We start from the raw sequence: 21,358 nt of genomic DNA, 5'->3' as shown, positions 1-21,358 counted from the left end.
AGCGTGAAATGCTTGCAGAGTTTTTGCTTACTTAGATGTGTGCCACAGTTCGTTTTATCTTCGGACCGAGAGATAAGGAAGGACTGTTTTCAGAACAAAGAATGGGTTATAGGGAAGAAGAGATCAAAGAATACGGTTTCATAGGTGTTGAGAGGAATGCTAGTGAGTAAAGATAGCAGCAATTAAAAGAGAAAATGTAGCGTCAATGGAAACCGCTAGATTTGTTTATAAAGTTTTGGGGGAATGAAATAGAAGGGCACTTGCGGCGGTAGTGTCAGAGAGAGAGAGAGAGAGAGAGAGAGAATAGAGGAGATATTAACAACGAGTAAACATAATATTAAATCGTTTGCGTATTGTGTGGAGGATGGAGGGTGTATTCATGGATGGAAGGGAAGAGAGAGATGTATTTGAAATAATATAAACTACTGTGACAGAGTCCATGTACGCTGATTAGTTTGTAAGTATCTAGACAGGGTATAAATGAAATCAAAATAGAATATTTAACAAACTGTATATTCAAAAGAAACCCACTTGAATTAAAAAGGCAGCTCAAAGGAAAACTAAACCATATTGTATCTTTTCTGTTGCCACGCGATCTTCCACTAGCTCCCAATGAGGAAAAATGACGAAAAAGAAGACATAAGAAAACATTTTAAGGACTCTAATATTTTATCCAGAATCCTTCATTATTTTGCACTTCTATCATGCGTCTTGGCATAGAATGTATAAGGCGTCGGATGTAACAGGCTGAAGAAGCGACTTCCTCCCAGGCTTCCAGGACGCAGTCCCTAAGAGCGTCCGCAGTAGTTGGTTGGTTTCGTGGCCAGTTCTCTGTTAATGTTCCGGCGGCCTCAGCCCACATGTTTTCCGTGGGGTTCATATCGGCCGCCCGTGGCGGCCAGTCCGTGACGTTGACGCCAACCGTGGAGAGCCGCTGCTGAACAAATGCAGACTTGTGAATGGCGCAATGATCCTCTTGCAATGTGACGTCCCCTTCTGCGTACAGCATTCGCACTGACGGAAGCATCACATTTTCCAGTGTGTGGACATACTGCACGCTGTCCAGAGTTCCTTCTGTCGTGTGAAGAATTCCCGCCCCTCTCACAGAAATCCAACCCCAGCAGGTAACAGATAGCCAGCCACTTCTTCTCGTCGTGGTTAAATATTCGCGTCGATGGCAAGACCCTTGCATCCTGTAAACGATTCGTGGACCGTCGTTACTGGTGGAAAACACCTTCTCATCAGTGAAAATGACGTTGTCCCACGACGCCCTCATATGGAGCTCCGCCAATGCTAGCCAGTATAAAACTTTGTCTTCACTGAGCTCTTGATTCACGGCAGATCGTCGTGCATGCAGTCCAGCGTCTCTCAGCCTTCGGCGAATCGTCTCACTGGAGCCGGGGAAGTTGGTCTCCCGCCGCAACAGCTTCGCGTTCGGGAAGGGATTTTCTCTGCTCCTAGACACTAGGTCCCTGTCTTCCTGCTGTGAGATCACTCTCTTCCTGCCTGAGCCAGGAGCACTGTTGGTGGTGCCTCTTTCAAGGCAGATCCTCCACCATCTCGTTGCAGTGGTATGTGGTACGCCATACCGTCTGCCAGCTTGTCTGATGGAACATGCTCCTTCTTCAGTGAGAGCGACGACTCTACCTCGAATAGACCTCTCCCAGCGAGGCATTACGGCAGACAGCCTGATGTGTATTTTTTTTTCTTTATTGTAATTTCATTCCCCTGCCCCATATGGGCAGGGGAGGGCTGTCAGCAGCACAATCCGCCGCTCTTCAGCCGAGTGACATGACAACTAACACAAGAATAAAATAATACATACATAAGGAGATAAAAAGGGGAACATAAAACAGAGTAAGGGGAGAAAATGGAGGTTAAAATACACTGACACGTAGACGTTCATTGGGGACAGTTAAAAAAGTCACCAGAAAGTTAAAAAACACAGTTGGCGATTCTTAAAACACAGAGAAGACACTGGATGCGCATGCACAGGGTAAAAGTTGGCCACAGTATTAAAAACACTCCGAAACAACCCACTTAAAACCCACTTGGAGCAACACGATGAAGAATAAAACTACCAGGTGGGACCTGCCGAGGGAAAGGTCAGAGAGGATGGAAAAGGAGGGAGAGCATGGGGCAGCTGGGGAAGCGGCGGGATGAAGAGAGGAGAGGCAACCGTGGGTTCACGAAGAGGCAGGAGACACATGGGGCGGGAGAGGAAAAGGGAAGACAGGGCAGGAGGGAGCGCAGAGACACTGAAAGAAGGCACAAGAGATGGAGGGGGAGTAGGAGGGGAAATCCACTCAGAAGGAGGGAGGGGGGGGAGCCCTGAGGAGGAGGCAGGAAGAGTTGGTAGGAAGGGTAGATGTCAGGGCGAAGCTCATCATCCGCGAGGGGTAGATGGTGGAAGTTGTGTTCTACATCTACATCTACATTTATACTCCGCAAGCCACCCAACGGTGTGTGGCGGAGGGCACTTTACGTGCCACTGTCATTATCTCCCTTTCCTGTTCCAGTCGCGTATGGTTCGCGGGAAGAACGACTGTCTGAAAGCCTCTGTGTGCGCTCTAACCTCTCTAATTTTACATTCGTGATCTCCTCGGGAGGTATAAGTAGGGGGAAGCAATATATTCGATACCTCATCCAGAAACGCACCCTCTCGAAACCTGGCGAGCAAGCTACACCGCGATGCAGAGCGCCTCTCTTGCAGAGTCTGCCACTCGAGTTTGTTAAACATCTCCGTAACGCTATCACGGTTACCAAATAACCCTGTGACGAAACGCGCCGCTCTTCTTTGGATCTTCTCTATCTCCTCCGTCAACCCGATCTGGTACGGATCCCACACTGATGAGCAATACTCAAGTATAGGTCGAACGAGTGTTTTGTAAGCCACCTCCTTTGTTGGGAAAGGAGATGGAGGGTGTGGAGACGGAGAGAGGGAGGGACACAACGGTAAAGGCGCGGCAACTGGTTGGGAGTGGCCTGATGTGTATTTCTGCTTGCCGCTCTCATACTGATTCCAGGAGAGGAGGTAAACATATTTACGTCAAACGGAGCGGCAGAGGCAGAGGCATGCGGCGCAGCCGTGCTGGCTCGTCCCGGGCTGTTGGCCCACCGACGCCACCGCCAGCTCGCTCACTTGCGTCTCGCCTCGGCCAGCCTGGCTGGCCCGCAGCTCGCGAGCCGCGGCTAGTGCAGACCCGGGCCGCAAGGCCACGGTCACCCCTTGAAGGATCAAAAGTTACACCTAACCTACCCAAGTCTGTAGTATATACTAAAGCAGCTACAGCTGTTATGCTATAGCATGTGCAGGCACACCTACAGTTGACGATTCATACAAATATTTGACGAACAATACGTTCAAAAATACATTTATTTTAAACATAGCTACCACAAAATATTTCACCTAGCTAGCAGTAGCATGACGCACGAAACTATTCTTTCTTGTAAGCGCTGTTAGATGTAGCCTTAAGAAAACGTGTATTCAACCACGACAACTAAGCGGAATGTAAAAGTAACAGGTTTGGCGGCAGCTTCTCCAAATATTAGTATATACGTAGTATATAATACACGTTTTGTGCACTTATAACATGTACTCAGTTTCTCCGAAACAATACGTGCTTAGGTTAGTTAGGTTTAAGTAGTTCTAAGTTCTAGGGGACTGATGACCTCCGAAGTTAAGTCCCATAGTCCTAAGAACCATTTGCACCATTTTTTTCTTTTTGAGAAAGGCCTTAAGGTTTGCAACTAAACATGCTACTTCTACCTACTACTGAATACGAATTTGATTATTACCGTGTCTTCATAACCATGTGTGCGGCGTTCGACTCTCAGTCAGCACGGACGTTTTCGTCGCTTTATCTCTAGTTAAACGTGCGCACATCTCGCTGATGGTGGACCAACAGTGGACACTTCTTGTCTGTTCCTGTTAGACAACGACGGCGGTAGGCGCCGGGTTCGAATCCCGCTCAGGTAATACAACTTCAGTCGTCATTTAAGGTTCCAACCTCACTACTGGTGACAAACTGTGATTATCAACATTCTGATTTTACGCACTTATTCAACAATCCGATTAGGTGCTTGGTTCGCATTCTTGTCACCAGCACTACATGATGTCATTTCAATTTTAAACATGTGCATCCTTTTTTCCTTGTCCGCAGCTCGTGGTCGTGCGGTAGCGTTCTCGCTTCCCGCGCCCGGTTTCCCGGGTTCGATTCCCGGTGGGGTTAGGGATTTTCTCTGCCTCGTGATGACTGGGTGTTGTGTGATGTCCTCAGGTTCTCAGGTTAGATAGCTTTAAGTAGTTCTAAGTTCTTGGGGACTGATCACCATAGATGTTAAGTCTCATACTGCTCAGAGCCATTTGTTCCTTGACTATGGAACACTGTACAACGTCTTTCGAGGTTAATTACCAAGAAGGAAATTGTCATGTTAGGGTTCCTGGTTTCGTACAAACATTATCCTCATTGACGTTCAAGTTGAGAATTGATAACTGATACTGGTGCAAACGTCAATATTTGGCATCTCTTTCTGCCTAATGCTCAAGTCTCGATAAGGCACAAAGCTTTGATTGGTTAACAATGGCTTTATGTTCTGGGTTTGCATTCCGGATCCAGAACGAAGACGTTGGTCATGTCATTCAACGTACAACTTTGTGTACAAGTAACTGTTGACGAGTAATGTGAACAATGATATTAGTTGTGATTCGCTGTTAATGCTGGGATTTCCGTAGAGTGCTTGCCGCCGTTAATCACGTTTTCTTTTAACTGCTTAGTATTACATAAAGTTGATGCGAAACCACTCCCCATTAAACGTTGAACGACGTTCAGCATGTGTTGGGTAAACCTTTTGGACAGCAAAGAATTTGTTTCCAATTGCCATACAACTTTATAAATCCATATACTGTCTCAAATATTTAATTGTGCCTAAGGATTACTGAACGATTTATGTGACAAAATTAGTTGTCCCATAACGTTTGAAATGTCACTTATTGTGATTAAGTTTAGTTTATAAACGTTAAGGACTGTCTGATCTCTTCTGTACTATCATGGTGTTACTTTGCATCTGGACAGACTGTCATAAAGACTGGTGTTCTCTAGTAGTCTCTAGCGGTATCCATTGTGTATCTTACAATGACTGTACTGTGTAGGGTTGCGATGATGTGCAACACAGATATGCTATGATGGTTGCATACATTCAGGTGCAACCTATACGTTGGAATTCAGGGGAGACCCACTTTTTCTGCTGTCTAGTGTACATGTACTCTTAGATGCAGTGATAAGAGTATAGTGATTCGACTTATGAGGACCAAAGTTAAGTTGTCCAGCCAATAACATAAAATAAAGCTTCGCAAGCTCACATCTCGGCAACAATATTTCAATTATTTAGACGAGTCAGGAGATGCAGATGAAGACTTTGACTTATTACCGACACATGAAGAATTATTGATGAAGGCTAATGAATCTGATGGATTAGGTGAGCGACAAAGAAAGGAACTATACGACCTGTTGACACAGTTTATTAATGTCTTTTCTAGGAAACCGGGAATCATAGCCAACTCTGTATTCGACATGAAAGTTAAGCCCCACACGCACCTACTGTAAAACCAGCTATGCAGTTCCGCAAACCCTCAAGGAAGCAGTGCGACAGGAAAGCCCAAAATGTAAAACTGGAAAATAGTTGAGCCGTCTGACTCTCTATATTCGAGCCCATTATTGTCTATATTTAAACAGGACGGAAGTGTTAGGCTTGTTCTAGACGCTAGGAACATCATCAAAATTATTGTTCCTGTGTGTACTCGACCGGAAGCATTGGAGGAGCAACTAAAAAGGTTTTATGGTATCAAATTTCTAACTTCCATCGACCTTCGAAGTAGCTATTGGTAGGTGAAGTTGTCGCCATCTTCAAGGAAGTACACGGCCTTTATCTTTGCGGGTCGGTCATATCAATTTTGTGTCGTACACTTTGGCTTGAATATTAGTTCAGCTGTCTTTATTTCCGGACTTGACCATGTCTTAGGTCACGATTTACTGGACAAAATAACTGTCTATGTCGATAATCTCTTCGTACCCTCGACTTCATGGGAGGAACATCTTGACTTGATTTGGAAAATCTTCGTGATGTTTGCTAACTTTGGCGTTACTGCCAATTTACAGAAATCAAAGTTTGTAAAAAAAGAAGTAAAATTCCTTGGTCATATCAGCTCTTCTGAGGGAATTTCTCCCAATCCTAACAAACTGTTTGCTATAAGGAACTTCCCTGTGTCCTCTACCAAAAGACAATTAAAAGGTTTTCTAGGGTTAACGTTTTTCTTTCGTCGCTTTATACCAAATCAATCCTTGAACAATCCAGTGTTGCACAATCTATTAAAGAAAAACGTTCATTGGGTATGGACCTCTGAATGTCAGCAAGCCTTTGACAAAATCAAACAAGCTCTTCTGAATAGCAATATCCTCAGTCATCCAGATACAAACTCAGAATTCTGACGCCTCATTTCAAGGCTTGGGTGCTTGGAAAACTGGAGATAAAGAGGAGATTAGGACAGATAGTTTCGCCAGTCGTGTGCTGACAGAGTGCGAGAGATCTTACTCTGTTACGGATTTAGAAGGATTGGCAGTTGTATGGGCGTTACGCCGTTTCAATTATTACATTTATGGTCATCCGATCAAAGTATATTACGACCATCAAGCTCCTCTCGTGTGAGCTCTATCATCCGAGACTTACTCGCTGGTGCCTATTTCTCAAGGGTACAATTTCGAAATTGTTTACGTGAAAGGCAAGAACAACATCGTTTCAGATACACTGTCACGCATGCCGGAAGGTATGCCGGAGCCTACGGAACTTGTAGAACAGGTTTCCAATCACAAGATACTCCCTGATCCCTTGAATCGTAGTTATTTTCTACGTCTTTGCCAACAGATGGGTTCTCTGCAAGAAAGCGACCGTAAATGGAAGAGAGTCAAACAGCTTCTACAAGACAAACCTAACCACCGTTTGTCGAAATTTTATAAATCACACAATGGTGTTTTATTTCATCACACATCTATGTTGACGGAGCAATGGTGTGTTTGTATTCCTGAGGAGTACGTTGAATATCTCATATGGTACACACGCCTATCCTGGAGACATTATGGCCCTGAGAAGTGCAAAAGAAAGATTTCTGCCTATTGCTTCGTTCCCAATCTGCATAAGAGAATTCACAAACTGCTAAGCACTTGTTTAACCTGTCAGAAGGCAAAACCCTTCAATCTCTCGAATGTCATACCTTTGAATCCTATCTACACCGAGCGTCCTAACCAAATAGTCAGTCTCGACTATGCAGGTCCACTTCCTAGAGGAAGAGGAGGTGCTAAGTACCTTGCTGTTTTGCTAGACCTCTTCACTAAGCACGTGCGTTTACACGCGATGAAGTCTTCCAGTGCAAAATCTTTAATAAGGCGAATAGAAAAGGATTATTTTCCTCGTTTTGGTAAGCCAGAAACCATGTTGTCTGATAATGCTTCAAATTTCGCTGGAAAAGAGTGGGGGCTGTTTCTTGGTAGTAATGGTATTCCGATTTCAAGATTTAGACCCCAAAGTAACCCGACAGAATGAATCTTCAAAGAATTTAATCGATTTATTCGCACCTATGTACCGAATCAGCAACATGGTGGGTCGATTTCGTTACTCCATTTGAAGAGATTGTAAATAACCTTCCACACACTTCGACCGTTTTGACACCTTCAGAACTAATCTCCAGGCAAAAGGAAAGCAATGAATGGACTGATCCTATCCCAAAGATACAAGGTCCAGAAGTAAACCTAGATAATAAGTTAAGACAAGCCCTGATCTCTATCACAACTCATGCTAATTTAAGAAAAAAGGCATTTGACAAGCATCTCAAAAAAGTTCTGTCGTATCGCTTGAACGAGCGTGTTCCTCTGAAGCACACTTCAAACCACCTCTCAACTTACGTAAAAATCGTAATTGGCAACACCTATACGAAGGACCGTTTTTTATAGTCAGGCAGCCACATATTGGTTCTTATGTGTTGGCGAATCCAGTTAGTGGACGAGTAAAAGGACTTTACCACCATGTAGACCTAAAGAATTACCATGAAAAACATTTAAAAATTCATTTGTTATGTTAAGCAGCAACTTGGAACAAGAGTGTGATCTGCTTAGAAAGTATGTGAGTCAACAGTATGCACATGTATTCTGCAGGTGACGTAATCATTTGAGTGAGGTGGACGCAAAGTAATGATGGAGCTTGAAGGATATGAAGTGATTGAACAAGGTACTGTACGTATTTGGAAAATAAGATTTCCCTTAATATTTTCTTAAGTCATAGATGGTTGCAGTCTTTGAACTGAGTAAGGGATGTGCCGAAGTGCCACCTCCTGCTTTAGTTTTAAGTTATGGCAAATCTCCCTTCTACCAAGCAGTAAAGGTTTTCTTTAAATTCCTCATTTTATTTAATACTATGAGACATCCAGAAATGTGCATTTATAATGATAATTAGGTTTTGTATTGGAGAAACTTAGAGAGACTATTCCTATGCCACGAGTATCATATAGAAACCTTCGATACTAAGATACCTAGTTCAGGGCCGAAATAATTTGCTTATATTCTACTGCTATGTCAGAATGGCGTGATTTTCAGGTATATTAAACGATGCTTTGGAAGTGGATTTGTCCGACATTTTAATACTGAAGTCAAGATATGCAGCGTGGATGACATTAAAAGCGGTGTAGCCAAAGAATGAATTTGCCAAACTGATTATTTCACCTATTATCTATCTTCCTATCTTTTATTTCTTTGCATTATCCTATTGTAGTTTTCATCTTTAGCATTCTTACCTTTCTACCTTACCCGGTAGGGGAAGAAATTTGGAAAATGGTTCAAAACACTTGACGTGTGTATATTGGGTGTACTGACGATCGTGGTTCATTGGTTAATGCGTATCTGCAGTTACTTATCGAAAGATGATGTAAATCTGATTTGCTGTGAGCAAAAGCAGCCTAGGAAATATGAATAATTTTCCCGATTTCTATTAGATGAAGTTTTGAACGTGAACTGTTTGGTACACCAAAGAGGGTATATTTTACTGATTATTGAAGTAATGGAGTAAATTAACAAAGAAACTAAAAAAAAGGCTGATACAGAACAATAAGAAGAAAAGAATCATATTTAAAATACATATAAAATCTAAAGTGCTTCAGAAGCACCATTCACAATAGGAAACACGACTTTGGTTAGGTCTTGGACACTAGTGAAAAAAGCTATGTATATTTTGTAAATGATCCTTTTATGATAAGTAATTTTAACATTATCTGTGCTACTCTCTGGCATAAAGACACCTATATGGATACGTATGGACTGCTGCGTGTGACTCACTTAATGACAAAATGATGGATACATGTATAAATTGGTGCGTGTAAAATCGTAATCTGACACATGTATGGACATGAAAAACTAGTTGTCTCTTGTATGAATCAAAACTGTGATAAACTTATGGACACGTCGGATATTCCGCGGGTGAAGTAGCATTATAAGTATTCTCACGTTGCAACGACGATACAGTGGTTATCAGACACAGGATAGACAAGCTATTGCACTCACTGCAATGGGTAAAAGTAGTCATTTTCATCGACGACTGTCCTTCGTCGCTGGTGCAGTCAATTTACCGTCCAAGATGACTATGTCGCCTTGACTAGCTGCTCCAGTACTCGTGATTCAACAAAGTGCACAAGTTATAAAACGATTGGTAGCCACTGAACTACCTGCCTCGTGCAGGACGCGGACTGCCAACGCTGTCAAACCGCGTGACTGTGGAGCACTGTGGCAACATTCAGTGACTGCTCGCCGGCCCGCACTCAGCAATAAGCATTCCTCTCCATAACGGGCGCGAGCGTGCTCCAGATTTGAGATGAAAATGGAAATAAAAATAATAAAACGCTTAATAAACTACGCACGATTTTACAATATTTACATGAAAAGGACACACATGATGACTTTTCCCTAATTATGAAAATTGATACGGCAATATTGCTAAATACGTTGCTTAAGAAATACCTGTACAAAACGAAATGTGTTTTGCTCAGGCTTGCTAATGAAAGAAAATAAAACCTAGACATAAACCATGAATAATATGTAATATACATGTGCATAGTCTGTATAGTAATTTTTATTGTCTTAAATTCTTATTCCATATTCCCTTAGATTAAGATACTAGTTAATGAGCAAGACCTAATACAGATTTTTGTTTCTGTATTTTCATGTGCTGAAACATGAATTGGAATTAAATTAAGACAGCCAACAAACTGACACATTCGTTATTGAACCAGTCATCAACTTTCCTGACTCCCGACACGACCCAATGGATCGTCGAGTCAAGAAATATCTCTTCCCCCTTCAAAAAGTGAAATTCTCAGTGTTTTCCACTAGAATGTGAAAAGTTGATCCCCAGTTATAGTGCAGTGAAAATAAAAGGTGATGAAAGAACTCCCCTGTGAAAATGACCCGAGTTTATAAGAAATGCTCCCAACAACCAAGTGAAGAGTGACATCGCTACGAGAAAGACTGATAAAAGTTTCATTTTCTGTTCAAAATTTTCCTCTTGGTTAAGATTAGTGTACTGGATCTTTTCAGAGAGAAAGATTTTGGGTAGCCTGCGATTCATTTGAAACTTGGTGCTTCTTAAATCTTATTTGGCGAAAGTTTTATTTATTTCTTTTATCTATAGTATTTTGTCTAGCTATTGCTAAAATCTTCTTCAATTAAGCCATAGTCAAAGGTCAGATTTTTGTCTGATTTAATTCCCATTCTAGCATCGTTACTTCTATTTCAAATTATATTACACAAAAAGGTTCTCCGTCTTTTCCCAAAGAGGTTTTGTTTAAAGAGTTCCATTATTGTAGAGTGTAAAAGGTTTTAATTGCTCATTCTATTTTCAGGCATGTTTATTATACTTCCTTTTCTGTGTGTTTTAGATCACTGAAGAGTGTGATACCCTCTGTTTAATAACTGATATCTGTTTGAGAAGGGAACATGTTCGGAACGCCAGACTCAGCAGTTCCTGTGTAAAAACTGCTGAAAAATGTGGCAACAACAAGGGAATTCTACCTAATTAAATGTTTAAACTTTACAGGTTTTAGAGAAACATGATTGCTCATTTCTCGTGGCTTTCATTGTTGTTAGTCAAATTTCTAAAATGGCCATCTTTCTATGAGTTACTTGGTAAAATGAAATTATGAACAGGTGTTGTAATATTATTGGGCTTCCCGTCGTATGCAAGCTGTGAGTACCCATGGAAAGGCATTCACCTAGCTGTGTATTAAATGCTCAACTTATGAGATGAGACCTATCCTTTGAAAGACATTTGTTTTAAATAATTTACGTAACTGTAAAGATGTACATCTAGCGCGAACGCTAATACATCGATTGCGCAGTCAAAGATACATTTTAACACAAGCTGAACTGAGCGTTCTGCTTCGATCTAAATAAATAAAAAAACTTTTTAGATCTTCAGATTTTATCGTACTTTTGCTTGTAATGTGAAAGCGTAAAGAAGGTGGTCTTCAAGCCATAAAAGTAAGCGGTCTTGCCAGCATGCAGACAATAGTTATTGATTAATAAAATTTAAGTAATTTATCTTCGATACTGTAAATCGGCAAGTTATTGTTATGAAGGTGTTGAACGGTGCAAGAATTGTTACGAAGGTAAGAGAAAAGTAATTGCGACAAAAACGTGAACCAAGGAGCTAGCAGAGGACAGGCTGAAATCTGATCGCACCATACAGTCAGAAAATTTCTTATGTAAGTTATACTGTTTATAAATAAGCCCTAATTGCTTGTGAGAATTATTTGAATATATTTAGTGTTTACCAGATTTCTTTTTCCATTATTTTCCTTTATTTTATTTATTTTTATTTTTACCTCCATGTCATATTATTTTTATGATTGTCAAACATCCTTTACTACAGGAGAGAGTACTGCGGCATCCTGGTCGTAGACAGAAGGCCGCTCCTTGTCGTCTATACAACTCACAGCTGCCCCATTTATTAATGATTTCATTTGCAAATGCAATTTTTTATTGTTAATTGTTAAAGGTCCCTTAGGTAATTATAAAATTCTTATTGATTATGTAAAGGAATCCAGGTTGTTCTTTTCCAAATAATAGAAGCCTTTGCATAATCAAGAGCTAGCCTCCTCCTGACAACGATCAGGAGCCGACCAGAAGATGGACGTCTTCGCCGGCTTTCGTGTTTCCTGTGGAAAAGTTGTGCCAAACTGGGAACACAACAATCTAGTATGAAACACAATATATATATAAACTATCAGATTAAAATTGAAAACATTGAAATACATTTAATTAATTTTTTTTCTTTTATGATACTAGAGTGTATGTGTTTGTTTCTGCGTACATGCACTTCATACCCTCCGCTATGGAATGATGCATATTTTCTTGAGGTAACTTTATGATAGCTGAGATAGAATATCAAAAGACCTGTACTTGCTTCTACAAATGCGCTTCTTAGTGATTTCGTGAAGAAAATTGTTGATGATTGTGCTAATGTTAAAGAGAGGTGGGACTTACAGTTCTTAAGTTAAAAAATATTGGTAATGTCGCTGTAATTACATTATTACTGATAAAAATGGAGGCCCCTTGTATTAAATTAAAAATGTTTAGGTCGTGGGATTGAGAGAATCTTTATTTTTCTCTCTACTCCAAGTCCTATGCTGAGAGAAATATATGGAAGAAGCTCAGTTTGTTACAAAAGAAACTTGATCTAGAAGCTGCTAAGACAAATGTGGTTTTAGGTGTGTGTTTGACAGGGGGGGGGGGGGATGATAATTCGGGTAGTTGACTAACGTCCAACATAGTATACAGCAAATCTATGATGAACCTCGCAGATAAGAAAATGGAGGTTAAGCTTGTGGTGGTTAGTGTTCAACACATGGTGTTCCAAGTGGCTTATGCAAACAAAACAATATGTAATTCATTACATCTCTTTACAAAGTGTATACTGCCGTACCTATGATGATCCTCACAGATAAGAAAATGGAGTTTAAGCTTGTGGTGGTTAGTGTTCAACACACGGTGTTCCAAGTGGCTTATGCAAACAAAACAATATGTAATTCATTACATCTCTTTACAAAGTGTATACTGCCGTACCTAAATTTTATTGTGCAAAACCAAGAGACTTGTAAAATTTGAAATTTTCCCAGCGAATCAACTGTTCAAAAAGATTTCGGGCTTGCAGCCGGTCGTCGTAAACTTCATTGCACGATATTTCGGCTGGACAACTGCCAGCCATCTTCAGGTGCGATATTGTACTTTTTCAGCAGCTCACTTTAAAATTCACTTCAGAATATCATATCACCTAAGCCAGATATTGTAAAGGCCAGCAAGGCATTTTGTTATGCACATACGGTTTTACATTTCTGTTATTGCAAAGTGAAGTGAACTGAGTCTGACCAAACTCAGTTACATTTTAATTATAAGTTACTTACAGGACCCCTTCACCTATGTCTCATACGTCTTTTCGAAAGTATGAATGATGAGCAACTCCAGATGTCAGTCGAAACAGTGATTCCCTACAGTTAATTTTTATCCTTTCGTTTCTCATTAAGTTTCAGCTTCTGTGCCAAATTGTTGTAGTGAGGTACATATGCCGCTACATAGGTGCTGCTTTGGTCTATCAAAGCCAAAGGGCAGCACTGAGACCTTGCAAAGTTACAGCAGAGGCCAGTATTTATTCAATAACTAAACAGAATGGGTAGGGAGAACGCCCCCCATACCTACCTGCACATACTTGTGAGTCCTTCTTTTGTAATTTGATTCTGCTAAAGGGTAGATGTCTTACGCCAAGGGTTTTCAGATTAGCTACTCACTCACTATGACTATGTAAGGATCGCAGCAAGGGAAGGAAATTCGATGTCATTTGTTTTACAAAGATTCATTTTATTTATGTTTTATGCTCTTCTTATTTTAAAACATGTTTGGTGGGCTAATGACTTAAAGTGAAGAATTTCACTGACGCAAGGCATGTACTGTAAAATACCCAACCCACTGACAACTAAAGTATGCTGTTCCCCATAGGCCCGCGTGCAGCTCTTGTTTCTGGAACTGCTCTGTTGTGCAAGTGTGCCACTTCAGAAATAATGTTCAGTAAAATAAGTTATTATTTCGATTATGGATCCCTCTGCCGCAGTTCCAGCTAGAATGGCGTGGGCTGAGCCACTCCTTTCCAGGCAAGAGTGTAAGATTGATAAAAAAATTTACTAGAATGAACAGTGAGCGGTGTGCCATCACCATATCATCTGCGCGAGCTGCTATGTGTCCATCCCTTGTTTAGGCCCTCTGCAACAGCCGCTTTCGTGTTCCGTCTCTGTTACAGAGCAGAAGACATAACATTGATGTTCTTGAGATGGGGAACTCCACCTTATGGGGTGTGCCAATGCTACCTTTATTAGTGCTATAATCACAGACTGTAGTGATAACTCTCAACTGCCTATGACATAGAATTCTTTGACTGTACTTATGTCTCAGTGGACATCGTCACAAACGTTAGTTCTATTCTACCCACAAGCCACTTAGCATGCTTTACGTTGCGGAAGCTCGTAGTCCCACGAACACAGGTGACTGGATTTGATGCTGAGGTTTGATGAGTTTTTCCTCAGGATATAATGTTTCATTGTTGGTATCACAATGTTGAAAGCCTTCTATCGTCGTGCCTCTTCCACAAATGATACATATTTGTTCTCCAGAAATTATTATTTTAGATGAAGCTTTAATTCTGTCTGAAGAGAAAACTGTAACTGGTAGCAATGTAAAAAGGTAATGGATGTTTAACAATTTGAATTATAGCAATATCTGCTGAAAATCAATTGATCAGAAGCTATAAAAATAAGCTTAACTTAAAGAACCGCTGCAGTGGGATACTCAGGTACACAGATCAATTATTTTTACATGAAACGGCTACATCAGATAGCTCTCTCATGTCCTATGAACTGTAAACAAAGACGTTCAAATGGTTCAAATGGCTCTGAGCACTATGGGACTTAACATCTATGGTCATCAGTCCCCTAGAACTTAGAACTACTTAAACCTAACTAACCTAAGGACATCACACAACACCCAGTCATCACGAGGCAGAGAAAATCCCTGACCCAGCCGGGAATCGAACCCGGGCGTGGGAAGCGAGAACGCTACCGCACGACCACGAGCTGCGGACACCAAAGACGTAAAACTACACAGATGTACAACTTCACTGCTCCACTTTGCAGAAATTTATATGAGTAATAAATGAGTGGCCTATGTAAGTAGCCTATGTGGTGCAAAGCATTACCTTACCCCTTTAAAAGAAACACAATTAATTAATTAATTTAACCTTGTTAAATTGGCAACTACCTCACAAACATTAATAACAGGAGAATTTTAATAACAGGAACAACATTTATACACAAACTTAAATGCGTAACATGCATCAGAAATTATTTTTCCACTTCTATATTTTAATGAGGAGCTGTTGTTTTATCTTTAAATAGCACTTGTATCATCTTCCAGCAAACTTAGATCATTAAAGTAATTCCAAACCAAGCGAACTGCAGTTCTGCAGTTCTGCAGAGGACACAATGTACGAGGGCAAGTCAAAAGTATCCAGATCTTCCTAAAAAAAAAAAAAAAAAAAAAAAAAAAAAAAAAAAAAAAAAAAAAAAAAAACTTTTGCGGTAGTCATATGCATTCTGTGAAAGCATACTTACAGTTGGTACTACCGTGGTGACATGCAAGTCACTTCATCTTTATGGCAACAGAAGTGAGCTGGCAGTGGCAGCGTAAAAATATCCCCTCCATTAGCAATATGCACAAACGAAGAACAAAGAGTAGTCATACGATTATTTACAATGAAATGTACGCCCTTAGCTGCTTACAGGCGTTGACATACGTCAACGGGGACAGATGAAAATGTGTGTCCCGACCGGGATTCGAACCCGGGATCTCCTGCTTACATGGCACACGTTCTATCCATCTGAGCCACCGAGGACACAGAGGATAGCGCGACTGCAGGGATTTATCTCTGGCACATCCCCCGCGAAACCCACATTCTCAACGTATTGTCCCGCACTACATTCGTAGTGCCCCCGCCCATTATACTCATTACAAGCGGCGTGTTGCCGATTCCCGTAAGAGTTCGGGCACTGTTTGTGTATTCACACAGAAGAAGAAGATGGTCAGGTGGCCCGTGAGCCTTAACTATATATTTACTAAGATGGTATCTGCTCTTTCGGACATGTCCGAAAGAACAGATACCATCGGTGACCAATCAGCTCTTTAGAATGAAATGTCCACCCTTACAGGCGTTCACATACGTCAACGGGGACAGATGAAAATGTGTGCCGCACCGGGATTCGAACGCGGGATCTCCTGCTTACATGGCAGACGCTCTATCCATCTGAGCCACCGAGGACGCAGGGGATAGCGCGACTGCAGGGATTTATCTCTGGCACGCCTCCCGCCAAACCCACATATAGTATATATAAATACATAGTTAAGGCTCACCGGCCACTTGACCATCTTCTTCTTCTGTGCGAATGCACAAACAGTGCCCGAACTCTTACGGGAATCGGCAACGCGCCGCGAGTAATGCGGGGGCACTACGAATGTAGTGCGGGACAATACTTTGAGAATGTGGGTTTCACGGGAGGCGTGCCAGGGATGAATCCTGCAGTAGCGCTATCCTCTGTGTCCTCGGTGGCTCAGATGGATAGAGCGCCTGCCATGTAAGCAGGAGATCCCGGGTTCGAATCCCGGTCGGGGCACACATTTTCATCTGTCCCCGTTGACGTATGTCAACGCCTGTAAGCAGCTAAGGGTGTACATTTCATTGTAACGAGCTGCTTGGTCACCGATGGTATCTGTTCTTTGGGACATGTCGGAAAGAACAGATACCATCTTAGTAAATATATACGATTATTTGGTCATAAGGAGTGAAAGGGGCTGAAATTCATGGTAGACTGTTAACACAGTACAGGGACAGTACATTGCCCTGGTCAAGTTCTTCCAAGTGGGTCGAGAAGTTCGAATGTAGTTGGAAAAAAATGACTCACAAACAGGAAAAAGGACGCCTGTCGAGATCCACAAGGGCCGTCAAAATGGAGCAAGCTCAATTGACAGTTTATACGAGCAGGCGTATTACCATCGATGGCATAGCGTCTACACTGAATATCAGTCATTGCTGTGCCAGTACCATCATCCGTGATGAACTTGGCTTCCATAAAGTTCGTTTGTCATGGACGCCATGACAGCTTACTGAAGAACACAAACGTAGGCGTCTTGAGGTCAGCCAATACTTACTCTACCTTTATAGCAGGAGGTCGTGCGATTTTTGTAAATAACAGGTATGGGTGATGAAACGTGTGCTCATCACTATGAGCCACAGTCAAAATGCTGGAGTATGGAGTGGAAGAACCCAGAATCACCAGCGAAGAAAAAATTTTAGTCTGCAACATCAGCAGCAAATTTATGCAAAACGTTTTTTGAGATGCGAAAGGAATATTACATGTAGAAGGGGAAAAACCTTCGACAAAGTCTATTACTGTGCATTGTTGATCAACAATGATAACCCTACACTACATGAATTTTTATTTTAGCGTAAAAAAGAAATATATGGTAGAAAATATACACCAATGAATCGCAAAAATATTGAAAAAATTATATAACTCATTTCACAATGTGAGAATCATTATTTATTGCTTGTTGCCATTTCGCAACATCATGTGTTTAGACATTATGCACTCCCCAGTTGCCAAAACTTTTACAACAGCAAATCAAACAGGAAAATAAGTAACAAATACATTTTATTGAACGGAGATTTTATAAGATTAACTTCTTATGGTTGGGATTCACAGTCATATAATATTTCTTAAAAGGCATCATAGTCGCCGTTGACTGTATAAAATATACAAGTTCAGGTGCACTGACAACATGTGGAGCTTTTACTGTAAATGTATTTTCGCGCCAACTGACTTAGCTCCACATGTTGTCAGTGCACCTGAACTTGTATGTGTGAAAGATTATTAGAACGACGGTAACATCGACAGTTCAGTATATATTTAACAACATATTACGGTGTAATAAGTGTCGCACTCCTCGGATCTTGTGGGACTCTCACAGTCAAAAGGCTGCATTTTGACGACGGCGTGTACTCATGTCAGGTAGTTTTATATTCTGATAGAATGTAACTCTTGCAGTTTACTTGAAAATGGCCATAAGGCCGAAATTGCAATAGTAACAATAAATATTTTATACAGTCAACGGCGACTGTGATGTCTTTTAAGAAATTTTATAAGGTATTTCATTTTGAATTTGAATTTCATATAATTGATCTCAGTGGCATTTAAAGCAGGATAGTTCTGTGAAGCAAATCTGAAAACTTTAAAATCACAATACATGATATTTAGTGAAACAGTTACCTTTCTTGTTAGGACACAGCTCCACTTACATTTTTCGCATTTAATAATCATATTACCTTGCCAATTTTCATTTTTGCACATCTGTTTTCTATCTAAATAAACAGGCCCCAGTGTCCAACCTGATTGAATCTGACATTTTTAGACGCATGGTGTGAAGCTGTCTTCTTCTTTGCTGGTGGTTTCTCTATAAAAGTTGGCCTTCCTCTCTTTGGTGTAGAATTGAAACCAATTTTGAGCAAAGTTTCAGCCAGTTAAGTCCTAAAATTCGCTAATTGGAGCTCCTTAGCTTGAGACACTGGGTTGCAGATGGGATGCTTTTAACTATGCGGTACAAAATCTAGCTGTTGATTGTGGCTACATCAACAAGATGGTAAAATATTCGAAAGTACCACTTCTTACTACACATTATGATTCTGTATCTGCCAATGAGGCTGTCTAGAAGATCCACCCCCCCATATGCTTGTTATAAATTTGCACAATTTTTGGAGAAGGTACAAAACTACGTTCCTTCCTACTTATATCATATGTGTTTACATTGCTTACAGGGTGACTTCCTACAAACGTGGATAACAACATGACTGTCTTGTTGTACTTCCAGAGTACATTTGAGAGCTGTTTTTCTTCATAATTTCCAATAAACTCTAGTATTTGACCCCTTTCCTCTTTACGCAGGGACTTGTCGAATGGCAGTTTCTTATTGTGAACTCTATTCCTGCCAACAGTTCCTAGAAATAAAATGCTTCTCCCCTTCAAATAATGCATTAGCGGTATTGACGTGTAATAATTACCAAAGTAAATTTTGTAATTTAGATTCTCTGGTACATTCCGGCATAATCTAACTACCACATTGCTGTTGGCACCAAGATCCGGCTCTGCATCATTCTTGTCCCATTCATGTTCATGTCCTGTATACATCTCTATTTTGTAAGCATACCCAGATACACCACAAAGTAAAAACAGTTTATAGCCACATTTATGGTGTTTATCTGGAATGTACATTTTGAGATGGTGTCTGTCTTCGGTAGCACACATCTGTCCATCTCCTGCATTGGAACTGAACCAAATTTTTCATTCAGGTGCGTAAAAATAGGTCTTATCTTTCTGAGCTTGGCCGGCCGGAGTGGCCGAGCGGTTCTAGGCGCTACAGTCTGGAACCACGATACCGCTACGGTCGCAGGTTCGAATCCTGCCTCGGGCATGGATGTGTGTGATGTCCTTAGGTTAGTTAGGTTTAAGTAGTTCTAAGTTCTAGGTGACTGATGACCACAGCAGTTAAGTCCCATAGTGCTCAGAGCCATTTGGACCATTTTTTCTGAGCTTGTCTTCTCCATTAGTATTTGCTAAGTTGTCTTGAAAGTGTCAGAAGCGCCTCACTTGCTCAAATTTATTGACAGTAATGTTGTCCTGTACAACTGATGGGCCCACAACGTTATTCCAATAGATGCTCACATTCTTCAGTGTTACAACAGAAGAGAGGATACAAACACCTAAAAACTTTTTAATATATTCTACGGTAACATTGCTGGGCTTAGAGAAATTCATCTGCGTACTATAAAGCGTAAGTTCGCGTGAAATCAACTCTAAAATATTTTCATTGAAAAAAATACGAAAAGAAGTCATATGGAGTTTCCTTTGCTAATAGCTCATCTGGTAAAGCTTCTTTTCCAAGAAAAGGTTGCCCTACATACTTCATCTCTCCTTTCTTCCACAACATATCTCGTGTTTTCTTTATCTATGATGTATTGTTCTCACCTTGCGCAGATATTGCAGCAGAGCCGCCTCTCGTACTTGCAGTTGTAGTTCCTGCTGCAATTACCGAGGTGTCTGCATTGATTGACTGCAAAGCACAATCAGAATCTTTTGAAGTCACACTGGATTCAATAAGATTAACAGTTTCACTGTGTGATTTCAAGAAATTATTGCTGGTGTCACATATTTCATCTTTATCACTAGTGTCACCTTCATTTTCACTCGGAACTGGTATTAAAAACCAACTCCTTTAATCGTCCATCGTCATCCACAAAACAAACTCTTTCAGGCTTCACGATACCTAATTGTATAAAAGAAAGAGCATCAATTCACTGAAGTTGCAGCCGCAGCGTCAGCGCTGCGTGCAAGCCTTCTGAGCAAGTACGCGACTGAATACATACCGTTGCCAAACGGCAACGCGTAATTTTCTTTTCACAGAAACTTACTTTTAAGGAAAAAATTAGTGTTTAACATGTTTTCTACTCTTATTAGATCTCTCTGACATGATATTTTTTTTACTTGACAAAAGTTGTCAGTTTATAATTAATTTACGTAATTTAAAGCTCAACAGTGAGTAAAATTCACTAGAGCGCTCTTCGTTTCATTTCTCCTCAATTCATGACTGTGCTGCCATCTGTGGAGGAAACGATCAACTAAATTCTTAGAATAGACTCCAATGTATACAATATGCATAGTGCTGCCATCTAGCAACAAGAAGTACGCCCGAAAAACGTAACGAAAATTAGCGTTGCAAAATGGCAACAACATGCAGTGTAGGGTTAAACCAGCAATTCGCAATAAAGGATGAGGTATTCTGTAATGGTAAATTTTACTGTTACACAGTAACGCTTATCCTCACATGGCTCGCCTCACCCTTGACACAATCCAGAAATTGTGTTTCGAGCCACTGGAACACACACCGTAGCCGAGATCATTCTCCATCAGACTTCTATTCATTTGGGCTGTTGAAAGAATCTTTGCGAGGTCACCGATTTTCCTCAGACACAGAGGTGCTAGAAGTGGTGCATCACTGGCTACACAACAAACTGCAAACCAGTGGCTTCACAACCACAGCAAACCAGTTTGGCAGACATACACAAGCTTGCGGACGGTTGTACCAAATGCATTTCAAAGATAGAAGACCACACGTAC

At 40.9% G+C, this 21,358-nt stretch overlaps 1 non-coding gene across 1 annotated transcript; it reads left to right on the top strand.

The window, feature by feature from the left end:
• Nucleotides 1–16,730: 16,730 nt before the first annotated feature.
• Trnat-ugu (transfer RNA threonine (anticodon UGU)) lies at nt 16,731–16,804 on the top strand. The gene has a single exon. It is a non-coding gene; the product is annotated as a tRNA-Thr (tRNA).
• The last annotated feature ends 4,554 nt before the right edge of the window (nt 16,805–21,358 follow it).

Source organism: Schistocerca cancellata, chromosome 11, assembly GCF_023864275.1.
Source record: "Schistocerca cancellata isolate TAMUIC-IGC-003103 chromosome 11, iqSchCanc2.1, whole genome shotgun sequence".
Lineage (NCBI taxonomy): Eukaryota > Metazoa > Arthropoda > Insecta > Orthoptera > Acrididae > Schistocerca > Schistocerca cancellata.
The sequence above is the reverse complement of the archived record's forward strand: the minus strand, read 5'-3'. Positions and strand labels throughout refer to the sequence as shown.